Source organism: Equus caballus, chromosome 11, assembly GCF_041296265.1.
Source record: "Equus caballus isolate H_3958 breed thoroughbred chromosome 11, TB-T2T, whole genome shotgun sequence".
Taxonomy (NCBI): Eukaryota; Metazoa; Chordata; class Mammalia; order Perissodactyla; family Equidae; genus Equus; species Equus caballus.
This window is the reverse complement of record NC_091694.1, coordinates 23,237,248-23,252,531: the sequence shown is the minus strand read 5'-3', so window position 1 is coordinate 23,252,531 and position 15,284 is coordinate 23,237,248.

The following is a 15,284-nucleotide window of genomic DNA, read 5'->3' as shown; positions in this document are numbered from 1 at the left end:
TGGTGATTGACTTTTTTTTGGGTGAGGGAGATTGGCCCTGAGCTAACATCTGTGCCCATCTTCCTCTATTTCGTTTGTGGGACGCTGTCACAGCATGGCTCGATGAGCAGTGTATATGTCCGCACCCGGGATCCGAACCTGCAAACCCCGGGCTGCTGAAGTGGAGCGCACAAACAACCACCATGCTGCTCAGGCAGCCCCTCTTGATTGACTTTTGATCCCAAATTCTTCTATTTATTAGATATGTGATCTTGGGTGAGTCATTTAACCTCCTGTGTTTTAGTAGACATGATAATACTATGCCATCACAAGGATTAAATGAGATAAAGCATATAAAAATGCCTCGTAGATTGCATTTCACTGCTTTTCAAATGTAAGGACTTATTATTGTCACCACTTATGAGTTCCTATGATTTGTAGCCTTTTTAAAAAAAGTGCCTTCTTGATTTTCCCCTCTTCTCTGGGGCCTTGCTCTGCTCCCCCATGCCCTCTGTCTCCTTCCTTTTCTGCCTCACTGCTTCTTTCTCTTCCGCCTACAAATGGGTTCTCATCTCCCCCATTCTAAAAACACCTCTTCCTCCAGCCCTGCCTCCGCCTCAAGCCGTGGCCCTTCCTTCTTCTCTCCATGGCTGCCAAAACCCTTCAAAGTGTGTTTCAGCTGGCTGCCTCCTGGTTCTCACCACCCACTCCTTTCTTACCCAGCACAATCTGGATCCCACCCTCTGTGCATCACAGTCCTTGCACCCTCTGAGGGCTCTTGTGACCTCCTGTTGCCAAATCCAGTGGGCTCTTTTCCAGGCTTTGTCCCAGTGGACCTCTGAAGCATCTGCCCTGCTGATCACCTCCCCCTGCTTGAACCCTCCTCCTTGGCCATCCTGATGCTGCACTTTCCCAATTGTCCTTTTCTCTCCAGCAGTTGCTTGTTGCATTCCCGTAAAGTGTTGGCATTCCTCAGGGCTCTGCCCTCGGGCCTCTTGTTTTCTCTCTTCTCTGTTTGGTGATCTCACCCACTCCCACGACCCACTAGGACCTCTCTGCAGATGCCTCCCAGTCTGTACTTGTAGCACCAAGCTCCTTCCTGAGCTGTAGCTCCACGGATACTGGACAGCCACCTGTGGTGGCCCGGCTGGGACTGGAAACTCAAAATGTCCACGATGAAAATAATTTCTGCTGCTTTTCCCCACCAACCTGCTCCTCCCCCTGTTTGTCTTATTTCTATGAATGGCCCCGTCGTTCTCCCAGTCATCCTGGATTCCTCACTCTTGCTTTCCTCCCACATCCAGTCACTTGCTAAATCCTATAGATGGTCTTATTGAAATGTCTGTGGCTCCCCCACCTTCCATTTCTACCAGGTCGATCACCACAGAAAGGCATGCATTACCTCTCCTCTAAACCATCTCCACAGCCTATTACAGTTTGGCTCCCCCCTACCTCCTTCCCTCCATTCTTCTGTCCTTCTCTTTTCCTTTCTTTCAACAAATATTTATTGAATACTTCCTATGTGCCAGGCACAAATATTTATTGAGCACCTACTGTGTGTCAGGCACTGGTTAACAAACAATGCAGTGCAGGCCTATTTCCCAAGATGTTTAGAGCCAGTAGAAGGCTTATTTCATGGGCCCACTTTCCAGCGGGGGCTGTGGATCAGTAAGCAGATGAGTACAGATTGTACACCCTGAACCTTCTAGCTGGTCTCCTGGCTTCCATTTTTCCCCTCCCTTCCAATCCATCTTACTTGCTGTGCCAGATTAACATTCCTAAGGTATGTGACAGTTCTGCCAGATCTCTTCATTAGCTCTCCATTGCCTGTGTAAGTCCTCAGCACGTTTTAAGCATTTTTGTAAAATGCCCCAGCCTGCTTCTCCAGATGCACCTCCCTGGTTCTCGCTGTCTTGCCTTCCACCACAGCCCATCCTCCAGTTGGCACTCTCTGAACACTCTCTGTTCCTGCCTCTGTGCCTTTCTTCTTCAGGTCCCTCCCCCATCACCTCTGCCTGTAAAAACCCTAACCATGAGTCTATTTTCAGCCCTGCCCCCAGAGGGTAAAACTCTTCTTCCAAGAGTGCTTCAAACCCCCTTGTCATCTCATGGCGTGCCATAAACCAATGATTCGATGAACAAACCCGCCTGCTGGAGACGCAGAGAGCTGCAGCATCACCCAGCTTCCTGGGGTTAACAAGCAAACCTCGAGAACCATCACTACCAGCAACAAGAATTTCACAGTAAGGGGCAGACAGCCCAGAACAGTGGGGGACCCCTTGGACTCATCAAAGAAGAACACAGATGGGACCAAAGCCGGCTATGCTCGGTAAGGACCGTCACCCGTGTTGTGGTAAGGAGAAACTGGAGCATAGAACCCAGTAAGTGGCCTCTACAGTCTGTTGTTCATGGCGTGTAGAGTGAACCGTGATCCCTGGGAAACAGTCTGTGTCTCACATGCCACCTCCTCCATCAACACTTTGCTGATTTCCCCCAGTCACGCATTATTGCTACTGCCTTTCAACTCGCATGACGTGTTATTTTTACATCTGCTGTGGCAGTTGGTATGTTCTGCCTTGTAGATCTACTTGTTTGTGTACTTTGTCTTATCCATCCTACTAGACTTCCAAGTTCCTTAGGACAGGCACTGTGATGTGGAAGAAGGAGATTACTAAGTATTTGCAGACTTGAATACAGTGAAATTTCTTCCTCTGCAGTACAAGGCAAGAAATGTATTCTATTCTTGGTACCCTCCAGGATGACTTGCAGGATAGCTTACACATGTGCATATGCTCACACACTCACACACATTCTCAAGAAACATTGCTGATTGATGAATTCAGCCCCTGAAGGGGTTACATGTAGTCCCTTCCATAATATTCAAGTGCAAGATGGAATTCTGAACCAAATGGAAATTTGAATAACAAAAATCAAATTAAAATTTGAAAAAATCAAGCGTTAGGTTCCTGATACATATGGAAACACCTAACTCAGCATCTGACACACAGTAGATGTTTTGAGTAAATGTTGACGTTTGTATGTGCACATAGGACAGCCCACAGGCTAACAAGTTCTGAGATAATATAGCTGGAAAAAACTGCTTAGGCAACATTTTCTTTAGGTAAATGTCACCTGGGGTAACAGGTAAGAATGGGTTGTCCATGTGGCCAGGTGGGCAGGTCCACATGAGGTTGCGTTGCCAGCGGGCATTCCTGGACTTAGCAGATAATGACTGTACCCTCCCCACATTATGCCGAAATGCCACAGGCAGCCAGGGAATGCTTCATTCCCCTCTGGGGGTGATATAAATCTTGCAACTTTTCTGGGCGGTTTCTTGGTAATCTCTCATCCAGGGTCATTATTTTGAGGAAATCAAGAGCACAGATTTTGAGGATCCTTCTTTTTTAGAGATACATGCTGAACTATTTATGGATGAAATGACATGATATCTAATGTTTGCTTCAAGATAACCCGATAAAGGAGAATGGATGGGCGTAGATCTGCAACAGGAGCAGCCTCGTGGTGATGGTTACTATAACTTGGTGATGGGTATATGGCAGTTCATGCTACTAGTTTGTGGTGCTTTGGTGATGTTAGAAATTTTCCATAATAAGAATTTTGGGTTTTTGTTTTGTTTTTTAAAGTACAGATTTTAGAGCAGGATAAACCTGGGTTCGAATCCCCTCTCTGCCTTTTTCTTTTCTTTTTTTTTATTGGCTGGGTAATCTTGTCGTTTAATTCTTTTGAATCCCATTTCTGCATTTCTAAAATGTTAATAATAATAACTCCTGGCTCACAAATTTGTTGCGAGAGTACAAAGCACTGAGGGCAAAGCCAGGAACTGGCTGAATCAGTAATGCCTCTGTAGGTTTACTCGAGCCTAGCTGTGCTAGTCGCACCAACTCTTAGGAACAACCTGCAATCGTGATTGCTGGCAGATGGCTGGCCTGCAGGCCTGACCACTCAGGGCCTCCCACAGGTTCAGTAGATGAAATGGAACTGGGGATCCAATTATAGACTTCAGACTCTTTATTAAAGCTCCTAAAGGGCATTTCTTTGATTGTTTTTTGATGTTGAAAGTGGCAGTGAGAGGAGGGGAGAGGCAGTGGCAGGGTTTGCTGGTGCCACTTCTCTTGGCTGTAAATGTTCCTGGATCCACCGCTCTGTTATCACTGCGAGAGGGGCAGACCAGGAAAGCAGACGCCGGAAGCAGAATGTCAGGGATGGGGTGGGGGTGGGGACCCCATTTGTCGATGCCTTCTCTTGTTTTCTGCCCTGGACCTTCGTCTGTTAGCAGGCAGCCAGCATCTCACAGGCTGCTCTAGGACTTGGGATTCTGTCTACCTGGCCACATTTTCAGGCTCCGGCTGGCAAGGCAGCCCCGTCAATTTTTGCAGAGGAGCATGTGCTGGAATGAGGAGAGTGAGATCACAAGGAATTCATTAGCATCCCAGATTCTCCCTCTTCTCTTCTCTGTCTCTCCGCCCTACCTCCAAACACTACTCCAGCAATTTCTTTCTTCCCCTTAGAGTAGCTGAGGGAATCTGTCAAAGCCGGGCCAGGAGCTTGCCTTTTCTGGGGTCTTTTCTAAAGACACAGTGTTCAGCCTTCACCAGATGGGAACCTGTCAGCGCAGCAGGCAAATAATTATCCCTTCAGCGGTGGGAGGCCTTCCCATGAATGGAAATTCAGGCGTTTGCTGCAGCTGTGGTCCCACAACCACATCATGGAGGCAGTGCACACCAAGCAAGCAAGATTTACGTGGGTCAGTCCACAGGAAGTACTGGGCAGGGGAAGTGGGAGGAGTGGGCTGTAGGGCGGATTGGGGCTCCTTCCCCACGAAGCAGTGAGGAGCCTGCTGGAACTGCACTTGAGGTCTCTCCTTAGAGACCAGTACAAGCCAGCTCATACTTTCAGCCTAGCTCAAGTGGGTCACCTCCTCTGTGAGGGTCCCAAACTCAAGGACAGAACTTAGGATGGACAGATTTCTCCTCATTTAATGGAGGAAAATTCTAACAACAGGTAGCCAACAATGGGCATAGTGCCTAGAAAGATAATGAACTCCCAATTACTGTAGGTATTCAAGCTGAAGCTAACTGGCTGTCTTCTAGCAATACTGCAGAGAGAAGACCTGACGTGTGTGGGAGTTTAGCTCCTAGGCCCTCCAAAGCCTTTTTATCTCTGTGGGTTCTCATGGGGATACGAGCATGAACTTGGAGTTGTCAGAGGTTCAAGTCCTGCCCATGCAGTTAGCTAGTTGGATGGCCATGGGCAAGTCACTTAATGTCCTTATTTAAAATAAATTATATAGGGGGTCAGCCCTGTGGCCAAGTGGTTAAAGTTCTGTGTGCTCCAGTTCGGCAGCCCAGGTTCATGGGTTTGGATCCCAGGTGCTGACCTTCTCCACTCATCAGCCATGCTGTGGAGGCGTCCCACATACAGAGTAGAGGAAGACTGGCACAGGTGTTAGCTAGGGCTAATCTTCCTCAAGCCAAAAAAAAAGAAAAGAAGAGGATTGGCAATGGATGTTAGCTCAGGGCAAATCTTCCTCACATACACACACACACGCAAATTATATAGGTATGTTTTATTTTTATGATAGTGGATGATCATTGTTAAAAAACCAACTTATTGTGGACACTTTCCATTGCAATACATAGGTTTTTTTCTTTTTTGAGGAAGATCAGCCCTGAGCTAACATCTGCTGCCAATCCTCCTCTTTTTGCTGAGGAAGGCTGGCCTTGAGCTAACATCCATGCCCATCTTCCTCTAATTTATATGTGGGAGACCTCCACAGCATGGCTTGCCAAGTGGTGCCATGTCCGCACCCAGGATCCGAACTGGCGAGCCCCAGGCTGCCAAAGCGGAACGTGCACACTTAACTGTTGCGCACCCTCTAACTTATCCTTTTTAATAGCTATATACTTAACTCCTTTAAACCATGGCTTCCTCATCTGTAAAATGGAATAATAATGAAATTGTGGAGATAATGCAAAGATTAAATAAGGGAATGCACATAGAGTGCTTAGCGTTTAGTTAGGCATCTAAAACATGTCGATGACTGATCATTATTTGAATCAGCACTGTCCAATAGAAATATGTGAGTCTCGTACGTAATTTAAAATTTTCTAGTAGCCATATTAAAAAGTGAAATTAATTTTAATAATTTATTTAATCCAACATATACAAAACATTATGATTTCAACATGTAATCAATATAAAAATTATTCATGAGATATGTTCACAATCATTTTTTTGGTACTAAGTTTTTACAATTTAAAGTGTGTGTTATAGCACATCTCACTTGGGACCAGCTACATTTTACGTGCTCAATAGTCACTTGTAGCCACTGGCGACCATACTGAACAGTGAAGCTGTAAATCTTCCATTTAGTTCTCCTTTGAGCTACCATAACTCTGAGAGTTTGGCCTGCTTACAATTTAGGCCATAAATATGGATTAGGTTGCATTGTTCTCTGTTTTGCACAATCTCATCTTGTCTCACTGACTCTACCGTAAGTACTGTAAATGCGACCAGCTCTTAGTTTTTGTATTTCCAAAGCCCTCACTTTGCTGGGCCCAGGGTAGGTGCCCAAGAAGTGCGTTTGGATTGACATCCTTGGGAATCCAGCGGTGAGAGAAAGTCACTGGCTTCCTTTCTACCTTCTGGCTGAAATGCCTATGAGATGCTTAGCGCTGCTTGAAACATGAAAGACACTCCATAAATGTTAGCTGTCATTATATTACTAGTAGTGGGTGGAGTTGAAATTCTGATTGATCTTCTGGTCAGAGACAGTAGTGCTGGGGAAAATCATTCAGTGCTCTGAGCTTCCGTTTCCTTTATCCTTAAAATGGGATACTAGTTTCCACCCTGCCAACCCTGAAGGAGAACTATGATGCTCAGATGAGATACTGTATTCAGAAAGCGTTTTGAAAACTAAGATCGATCAGTCTGAAGTATGGCTATACCTGTACTGAATTTAGCATCGTGCTTGGGCGTGGGCTGGGGGAGCATCAGCAGCGGGGTGTTCTGATGGCGCCAATGGCAAGAGCTCTGCTTGCCTTGCCTTAGAGACTTGAACATGTGAAAGTGTTTTGAAAGCTGCAGAGCCCTAAACAAGGGATCCTTTTATCATGAGTGAGAGTGGAGGCGGGAGAGGGACCCCCATACGTGCCAAACTGATGAGGAGCTTTGTTTTACGAGGTGGAGGAAATATATATGGCGCGAGAGCCCTGCGCACATTTAGGTTCTTGTAATTGCTAGTTGTCAAATCTGCTCAGTTGCCTGAAAAGAAGGAACTCAGATGGAAGTAACAGAAATCACTGTGTGGCTATTTCTTTAACCATCAGATCCAAGGAGAAGAACCAGGAGAAACCTTAGAGAAGGCCCAGAGGGAGCTCTTCTGCTTCTCTGAGGTCTCAAAGGCAGAATTACTAACTCAAAGGGCCTTTTTGGTAAAACTGCATAAACAAAGGAAAGGAGAGATTCCTTTGTGGCCTCTGGGGGCTTGATCCTAATGTGCCCAGGGCCCCCATCCCCTGCCTCCCACTCTCCTAGGGTGTTTGTGTTGCAGAAAGTGATTTTCCCCAGAAACTGGGCATTTGGATCACGGAGACCGGGCCAGGAAGGAATTCGTTCCAGAAATGCTCACAGAGCCTCTGGCACTTTGCTCTGCATTTCCTCATTTTGTGTCCTTTCTAGCGCGCTGCCTATGAGTCATATATTTGGGTGCTGAGGACTGAGAGTTAATTTGCACTTTTTTGCCAAATAACCAGAAATCAGTGGACCCAGCCCTGGGTCCTGTGTGAGGCAGAAGTGTTCCCATGCCTGGGGATCTGCAGTCTCCCTTCTGGGGGCTGCCGCGACACCAACCTTCTCCTCTCATGAAGAGAGGAAGCAGGCAAGAGGAGAGATGAGGATTCTGAATTTGGGTTTTCTGGTTATTCTGTGGACCTGGGGATTAGAGGTTCCCTCCCAGCAGGCGGGGAGGTCTGTCCCACCTTCAGGCCCATTGTGTTACCTGCTACAAACACAGGTTCTTTACTCATCACACAAGAGGGGCCAAATAAAAACTGGAACACCAGGCTTATGGCAAGGAAAGGGTTTTTTTTTTTTTGGGTGACGTCAGCCGGGAGATGAGAGTGAGCCCTTAAATTTGACTGTCTCATCTCCCCGAAGGATGGGAGGCAAGGGCTTTTAAAGGTTGTAAGGAATGCAGCTGCTTGTAGGGAGGAGGAGACTGGGGCCTGGCTGGTTGGTCCTTTCCCGCCAGCCTGTGTTTGGCCCTGTGAGGCTGTTTGCAGGAAGGAGGATGGTGAGATAAGGGAATCTGCAGGTGGGTGTTCTTGGTTGTCCGCAGTGGATAGTGGATTCTGGTGCCAGTAAGCCAAGGAATGAGCAGTGAAAGGGGATGAGAGCTTTGGTTTTAATCCCACATATGCTGGGTTTAATGTAGGGGAACTGATATCAGGGCTGGTATCACTCTGAAGGCTCAAGCCCGCGATAGAGCCAGATCGGCACTTGTCTTGGCCTTATGTACCTTTGAAAGAACGTGAAGGCTTTCATCTCTTTCTTTCCATCAAGATCTCCATGAGAGAGATTTCTCAGGTGAGGAAAAGAGGAGTTTCTGTGTGGGTTAAGAGGCATGCCTCTTGTTCTACGTTCCTCCTTTCTACAAACATGCTAAGTGCCTCTTCCGTGCAGAACCTCATTGTAGGTGCTTTATTAGTTTAATCTGTCTTTAGAAAGGAGTTGCAACAATTAATCTAACTTAGCTTTGAAAGGAACTAGAAAAGTAAACCCAGTGCCTCATTTGGTCTATTTACAAAACAATTATCCTCGGGTACTGAGACCCTCCCTCAAAATTAATCCTGAGGGAAGGATCCAGGGTTTGATTTCTACAGGCTGAATTCCATGTCATCCCTTTATCATATTCCTTTTTTCCCCTAAAGAACAAGAAAATGAGTTAGTTTTTTTCTCTTTTTTAAATTTATTTTTATTGAGGTACATTGGTTTATAACATTATATAAATTTCAGGTGTACATCATTATAATTTAATTTCTGTGTAGATTACATCATTTCACCATCCAAAGTGAGTTAGTGTTTTGAAGATAAACGTGAAAAACTAAGAACGAAGAGTAGTGAGACATTTCAATGCCCGCTTCCTTCAGAGTGATGAGAGCCGCCCCATCGTAGGGATGGTGGTGGGTGTCTGTCCCCATCCTGGGGTAAGTGGGAGGCTTTCTGAGAGGCAGATGCTTGATAACTGCCTGCTGAGCAGGTCACCCAGAAGAGCTCCTCCTTCTGGTGGAAATGATGCCCAAACATAAAGGCAGCAGAAAGTGCCAGAAAATCCATTAACCCCCTGGATGATAGGTGATGTTGCATTTAGTAATTAACAAGTGAAAAAGGAGCCAAGACTCTCGAGCACTTCCTGAGTGCCGTGCTTGGCTCCAACTCTGGAATGTTTAATCCTCCTAAAGCCTGTGAGGCAGGCGCTGTTGTTTTCATCACTTCCATTTAACTGATGTTGAAAGTGAGCAGGGACATTGAGTAATTTGTGCAAGGTCACAGAGATGGCGTGTGGCATCCCCAGCATTTACCTCAGAGCTCACACACTTGTCCACCACACACACTAACTCTGAGAACCAGCAGCCTGGGCTCTCCTGCTGCCTGTGTGGTCTTGGGCAAGTCATTCTTGGCCTTCCTGGGCCTCGGTTTTCCCTCTGTAAAATTAAGGGATTGGGGGATTGGACAAGAGAGCCGTTCTCGTAGACTAGGCTGTTGCAGACTGGAAAACATCAGGTAACAGTCTCCAAGACGTGTGGCCCAAAGGATGGGAGGAGCACCCCAAGAGGGTTCATTTCTAGAGAGTTAACATCTAGTGAACTGGGGGTCATCCCATCTGTGGGGCCTCAGAGATTTAAAACTTCCCCTCGAAACTGAGGCCATGATGCCTCCTCCCACCCAATTCCACTTCCTGGCTGGGAAATGAGGCTTCCATGGAGGAAAGGGTCCACAGGGCCTTTGCTAGAGGGTGGGTCAAGGCGTCGAGGGTAGGAGAGTGGACAAGGCCTGGCCTCAGGAACCGAAGCTGACTTCTGCTGAGTTCTAGTTACCTTGCCTGAGTGACCTAGCTGGTGACCTTGAGCAAATTCCCTCGCACTCTGTGCCTCAGTGGCCTCCTCCAAAGGTAGAGATGACAACAGCACCTGCCCCTTAGGCGATGATACAAAGAAATCTCCCAAAACAGTGCCTGGAACATGATCAGCACTTAGTAAATGTGAGCCACCACCACCACACCACCATCGTTGTCATCTCAGAGGACAAAAGTAAATAGACCAGGACTTTGGTAAATAAGCTTTGTTCATGCCCAGTTTTGTTAGTCTTGGTTCCTCCTCCGCGGTGAAAGAGGGGTAAATGCTTGTCTCTGGAGGCAGAAGAGGAGCGGGCACAGAGGGCTTGGCAGAGAAGAGCCCCAAGGAACAGAAGGGGTGTCGGCAGCTCTGGGGAGGGCAGGGGGTGGCCCTGGGGCAGGCTGCCCTTTTGGCCTTGAGAAGCGGCTCCTGGAATTACTTACTGCTCCTTGGGAGAGGGGGGTCAAGGCGAAACGATTGCTGTTAGACACTTGACCCACCGCATCCGAGTCTTTTGAGAGCAGCATGTCTGTGAATTCAAAATGGGATCTAAACTGAGGGGACCGGAGGGCAGATCAACGGAGGAGAAACTACATCTGTTATTTTTTGAGGATTTTCAGACATTTCTCAGCTGGACACAGTGAGTCTTATGTTCTTCCTTTTGGACACTCCATCTGATCCCGTGGTGGTGACAGTCAATTTCTGAATAAATACCTTTGAAGAAGGAAGACTGGAGCTGGACGGGAAGGTTCTAACCCAAGATGGGAATGCATGATGACATTTTATTGGCCCATATTCAGATTTTTTTTTTTCAGTGCTTTCAGCTCTGTGGAAAACCATGCGCATGATTTAGCTATCTCTAGGGACCAAATGTAAAAACATTTCATGAACTTTGGAAAAATCGTCCCCCAAAGCATTTCTCTTTGGTTTTAGCAGTTCAAGTAAGGATCCTCTCTTCTCCTCCCATCTCTCTTCCTTCCAGCCCCATTGTGGCAAATGAAGTAACCAGTTGCCCTCCATTCAAGAAGATAAATAGCACAGAGGTAAGGCCTTGGTGTTGTGTGAAACTTTATGGAGAGTGTTTCTGAATCTTCCTGTGGGCCGGTTGGTCGCTGGAGTATGGGAGGGGGATGAGAGGGAGGCGGTAACAATGAGGACATTTGCAAGCTCTTGGGACTGTGTAAATAAATAGCTGATAGGCTCACAGTTTCGGGAGCCAAGAATGGGTATCTGAAGTTATTTCTATGAATCTTTCTGAGGCTCTCTACAGCCCTGGGAGGCCTGTTTGAGCTGCAGTCAGCTTCCACATTAAACTGTGGTTCTGGCGCCGCCTGAGGTATGGGTTTGGGGATTGTCTCGGCTACTTACTAGCTGTGTGACCTTGGGCAAGTCACATAATGGTGCCTGACACACAGTAGGTGCTTAATGAGTATGGATCAAATGGATAAATAAACAAGTAAGCCACCTGCCTGAGCCTCAGTTTCCTCCACTGGGAAATGGGGGGGAATAAAGCCGCCCCAACAGGCTGCAATCATGTAGGTAAAACTGTTTCCTAGGACAGCTTCCTAAACTGTCATGCGTTTCACCTGAGTCACCCGGGGAGCTGCTCACATGCAGATTGTGACTCAGTAGGTCTGGGGTGGGTGGGCCTGAGTTCCGCATTTCCAACTGACCCCCAGGGGATGCTGACGCTGCCTGTGAGGACCACACTTTGAATAGCTAGGTCCAACTCTAAAATGCTCTACAAATGCCTGAGATTATGAACATCTCTTCAGCCAATGGAGTCAGAATAGACTCCAAGGATAGATTAACAATTGTCCCAGGATGGGGCCAGCCTGGTGGCGCAGCGGTTAAGTGCGCACGTTCCGCTTCAGCAGCCCGGGGTTCACCGGTTTGGATCCTGGGTGCGGACGTGGCACCACTTGGCAAGCCATGCTGTGGTAGGCATCCCACATATAAAGTAGAGGAAGATGGGCATGGATGTGAGCTGAGGGCCAGTCTTCCTCAGCAAAAAGAGGAGGATTGGCAGCAGATGTTAGCTCAGGGCTAATCTTCCTCAAAAAAAAAAACAAAAAAAAAAAAAACAAAAAACACAATTGTCCCAGGGTGCCCTCAATTGAGGGCTTTCCTGGGACACAGGACTCTCAGTGTTAGAACCACAGAAGTCCCAGGGAGACTAGAACAAGTTGGTCACTCTAACAGGATAGTGGAAAGGAAGGGATGCTTTGGTCTGAGCTGCTGTGTGAACTGGGAAAAAAAACATCACCATAGGCGAGGGTGTTTGCTAAGGAGAGGAGCATTTTCCCACCTTAGATCAATTGGTCCCCCCTCCCCCTTATGTCACAGAGGCAGAAACAGGCTCAGAGAAGTTAGGTGACTTGGCCCCCATCACACGGCTTCTCAGGGACAGGGCTGGGGCTACAGCTCCCGCCTTCTCTCGCCCCGCAGAGCTCGGCACTTTCTCCACCACTCCACATTGCCTTCTCCAACACATTCCTCCTTATTTGGCAAACACAGCATGTTGATTTATAAATTGGCTTGTTTGGAGCCTGAAATTTGGCATAGCTGATTTTGGCTGTGAGGAGTTCAAATTTTTCCTCTCTGTTTTGGTTTGCTTAACCACGTTTTGTGAGCAAAAAATGCAAAGTAATAAAAACACAATGAGGCTGCTAAAGTGGTTCTAATACAAAGCATCCAGAAATGTGGCAGCATCAACTTAGGCAGATTTATTTTTTGTCTCTAAGTAGTAGATTAGAAACCCATGAGGTTTACTTCCAGGGATTTGCAAACCCCAAGTAAGTAAGCAGCTAGAGCCTCTTTCCACACTGCGTCTCCTGGAGCCGGGACCGGCGTCCGGAAGAGCACCCCTGATGGGCGGCTTGCAGGAGGCTCCGCCCCTGTTCCTCAGGGAAGGTCCTTAGAGAAGACGTCAGTCCTCAGGCCTAGGGTATGTGTGGTGATTTGCAGAATGTCACTCAAAATCCTTCACCCTTTATTTAGCACACAGCAGAAGTCGTAAAAGAATGTTGCCTTTTATTATTAACACTGAGAGTCCATGCAGAGAATTTACACTAAATATGTGAATCAGTGCATTTGGGACAGCTCGAGTGCCCTCAATCCCCAGATCCCTCTAATTGTGCAGTAAGTTCAGGTGGGTTTTTCTTGGGGTGAGGGGGGAGTGGAAAGAGGGAGAGAGGTTGGCTGCATTTTATCTGTGACTCTCCCTGGTGTTGGTTCTCAAGGCCAGGGAGTCTGGGTGCAGCCCGTATCCGTGCTCTGTGAAAGTCCGTTATTTGTTCCAGGACCCAGAGAAGACAGCCCTCGCCCTTCCCACAACCAAATGAGTGACCAGCTCAGGTGGTGAACACTCTGCTTTTCAAATAGTGTGCTTGGCTGGCAGCTCTCGCCGCTGTCTTCATTTAACAAACCAAGCTACAGGCTGAGCACAGCTACAGCTTCAGCCAATGTTTTTAGCAATAAAATGCACATGTGTGTGTGCATGTGTATGCACACATATACTTATGTATATATATGCCTGAATATGTATACACACAGCATACATTACACAGGAGAGCTCTAGCAAAACACACACATTTAAAAATTATTTCCCATCAGGAAGCTCTGATTGTGACAAAAGGACATTTTCAACCTCAGGCCCCAGCCTGAGACCTGAAGAAGTGACCTCCGAGTCAGGGGCCTGCTGGGGTGAGTGGGTGATATATCGGGCTTCACCCTCCCTATGGTGGGAGGGAGACGGGCAGTCAGTCAAGCTGGGAAACCCTGTCTGCTCTACCTGGAGCATTCCTGGATGCTGGGGTTGATGGCTGGCTTTATATGTACTCAAGTTCTACAGTCAGAAACCCTGGGACCTTACTGGATAAGTCCATAAGTTAGGGGCCACTGACTAAAGGAGCATGGGGTTGTGCTTATAGCCTGATCCAGGGTCCCCTCTCACGCCGGGCCTCTGCATTCCTCTTCTTAGTCCCATTTTCTTGTTGCTCTCTTAAGAGTTCTGGTGTAAAGCAGAGCCTCCCTGAGAGGTTCTGATTTCTGGGTACAACACAGACAGCTCCCAGAGCCCTGTTTCACAGGGTTGAAGCTTCCTGTCGCAGTGGTGAACTTTCACGGACCCTTCCCATCCCCCAAGTAGGATCACAGTAGCATCACATGCCCAAAGACACCGTGTGGGGAAGGCACCTGCCGCCCGCCTGCTTTCCTCGGAGATGGTGCACGCCCGGGGGGCGGAGGGGCCTGGGCGTCTGCGCGCTCCCTGTGGTTGATGGCGCGCAGTGTATGAAGTTCTACTTTGTCTTCCCGGATTGTCAGCCAAAGCTGGAGGGTTGACCATGAGACCCCTGTGTCCCCTTCTGGTCACTCACTCTCTGAGTGGGTCCCTCTCTACAGCTACCCATCTAACCTGCTCTAAACCTTGGAATAAAACTCCTGGGTCTATCTAAGAAACGCTTATCTCACGAGAGATCCTAAGGATAGCTGGGAACCAGCATTCACTCTGGGATGCCGGCTCTGTTCCTTGGGGACTGGGCTGCGTGTTTTGGCTCAAGAAATCCAGAGGCTCTGAGTGTCCAGAGGTCTCTCTTAGGGACACATCTTTAGTTCTTTTTGCTGTAAACCAAGCAGGCTACCTGCTGCCACACAGCCCCACTGCCCTCACCACTGCCATCCCAGGGGCCAGCCAGGCGCCCTGACTGGGGCCAGAGGCACCTAGTGCTATCTCTCTCCAGCTGCAGCGGTTACAGCAGAGGCTTCACCGCATTCCTGCCCCTTGCTTCACTTTCGGTGTTCTTTCCCTTCAGGAATCCAGAGCGGTTGGCAGAGCTCCCACTGGGAGGAAGCATGCTGGAGTTTGGGAATGGGACAAATGGGGCTGTGCACTGGCCACAAAACAAATGGCCCCTCTAGCCATTTTAAACACATAAAGGTCATAGATGCTTTACTGGTCGGGCAAGAGCAAAAATCACCCTTTTGCCGGCCAGGAGTGCGGGGAGCCCAGATCATTTCAGCGCCAGGCTGTGCTTCTCCCATTACGAGAGCTGTTACAGACCTCTCTGTCCATCAGAAGCTTGAAAAAGACACTATTCTCTTTGCTGCATTGTCTTTTTTCTTTCTCAAATTCAGACCCTCCCCATCTCCTCCTTGTCTGGTTTATGA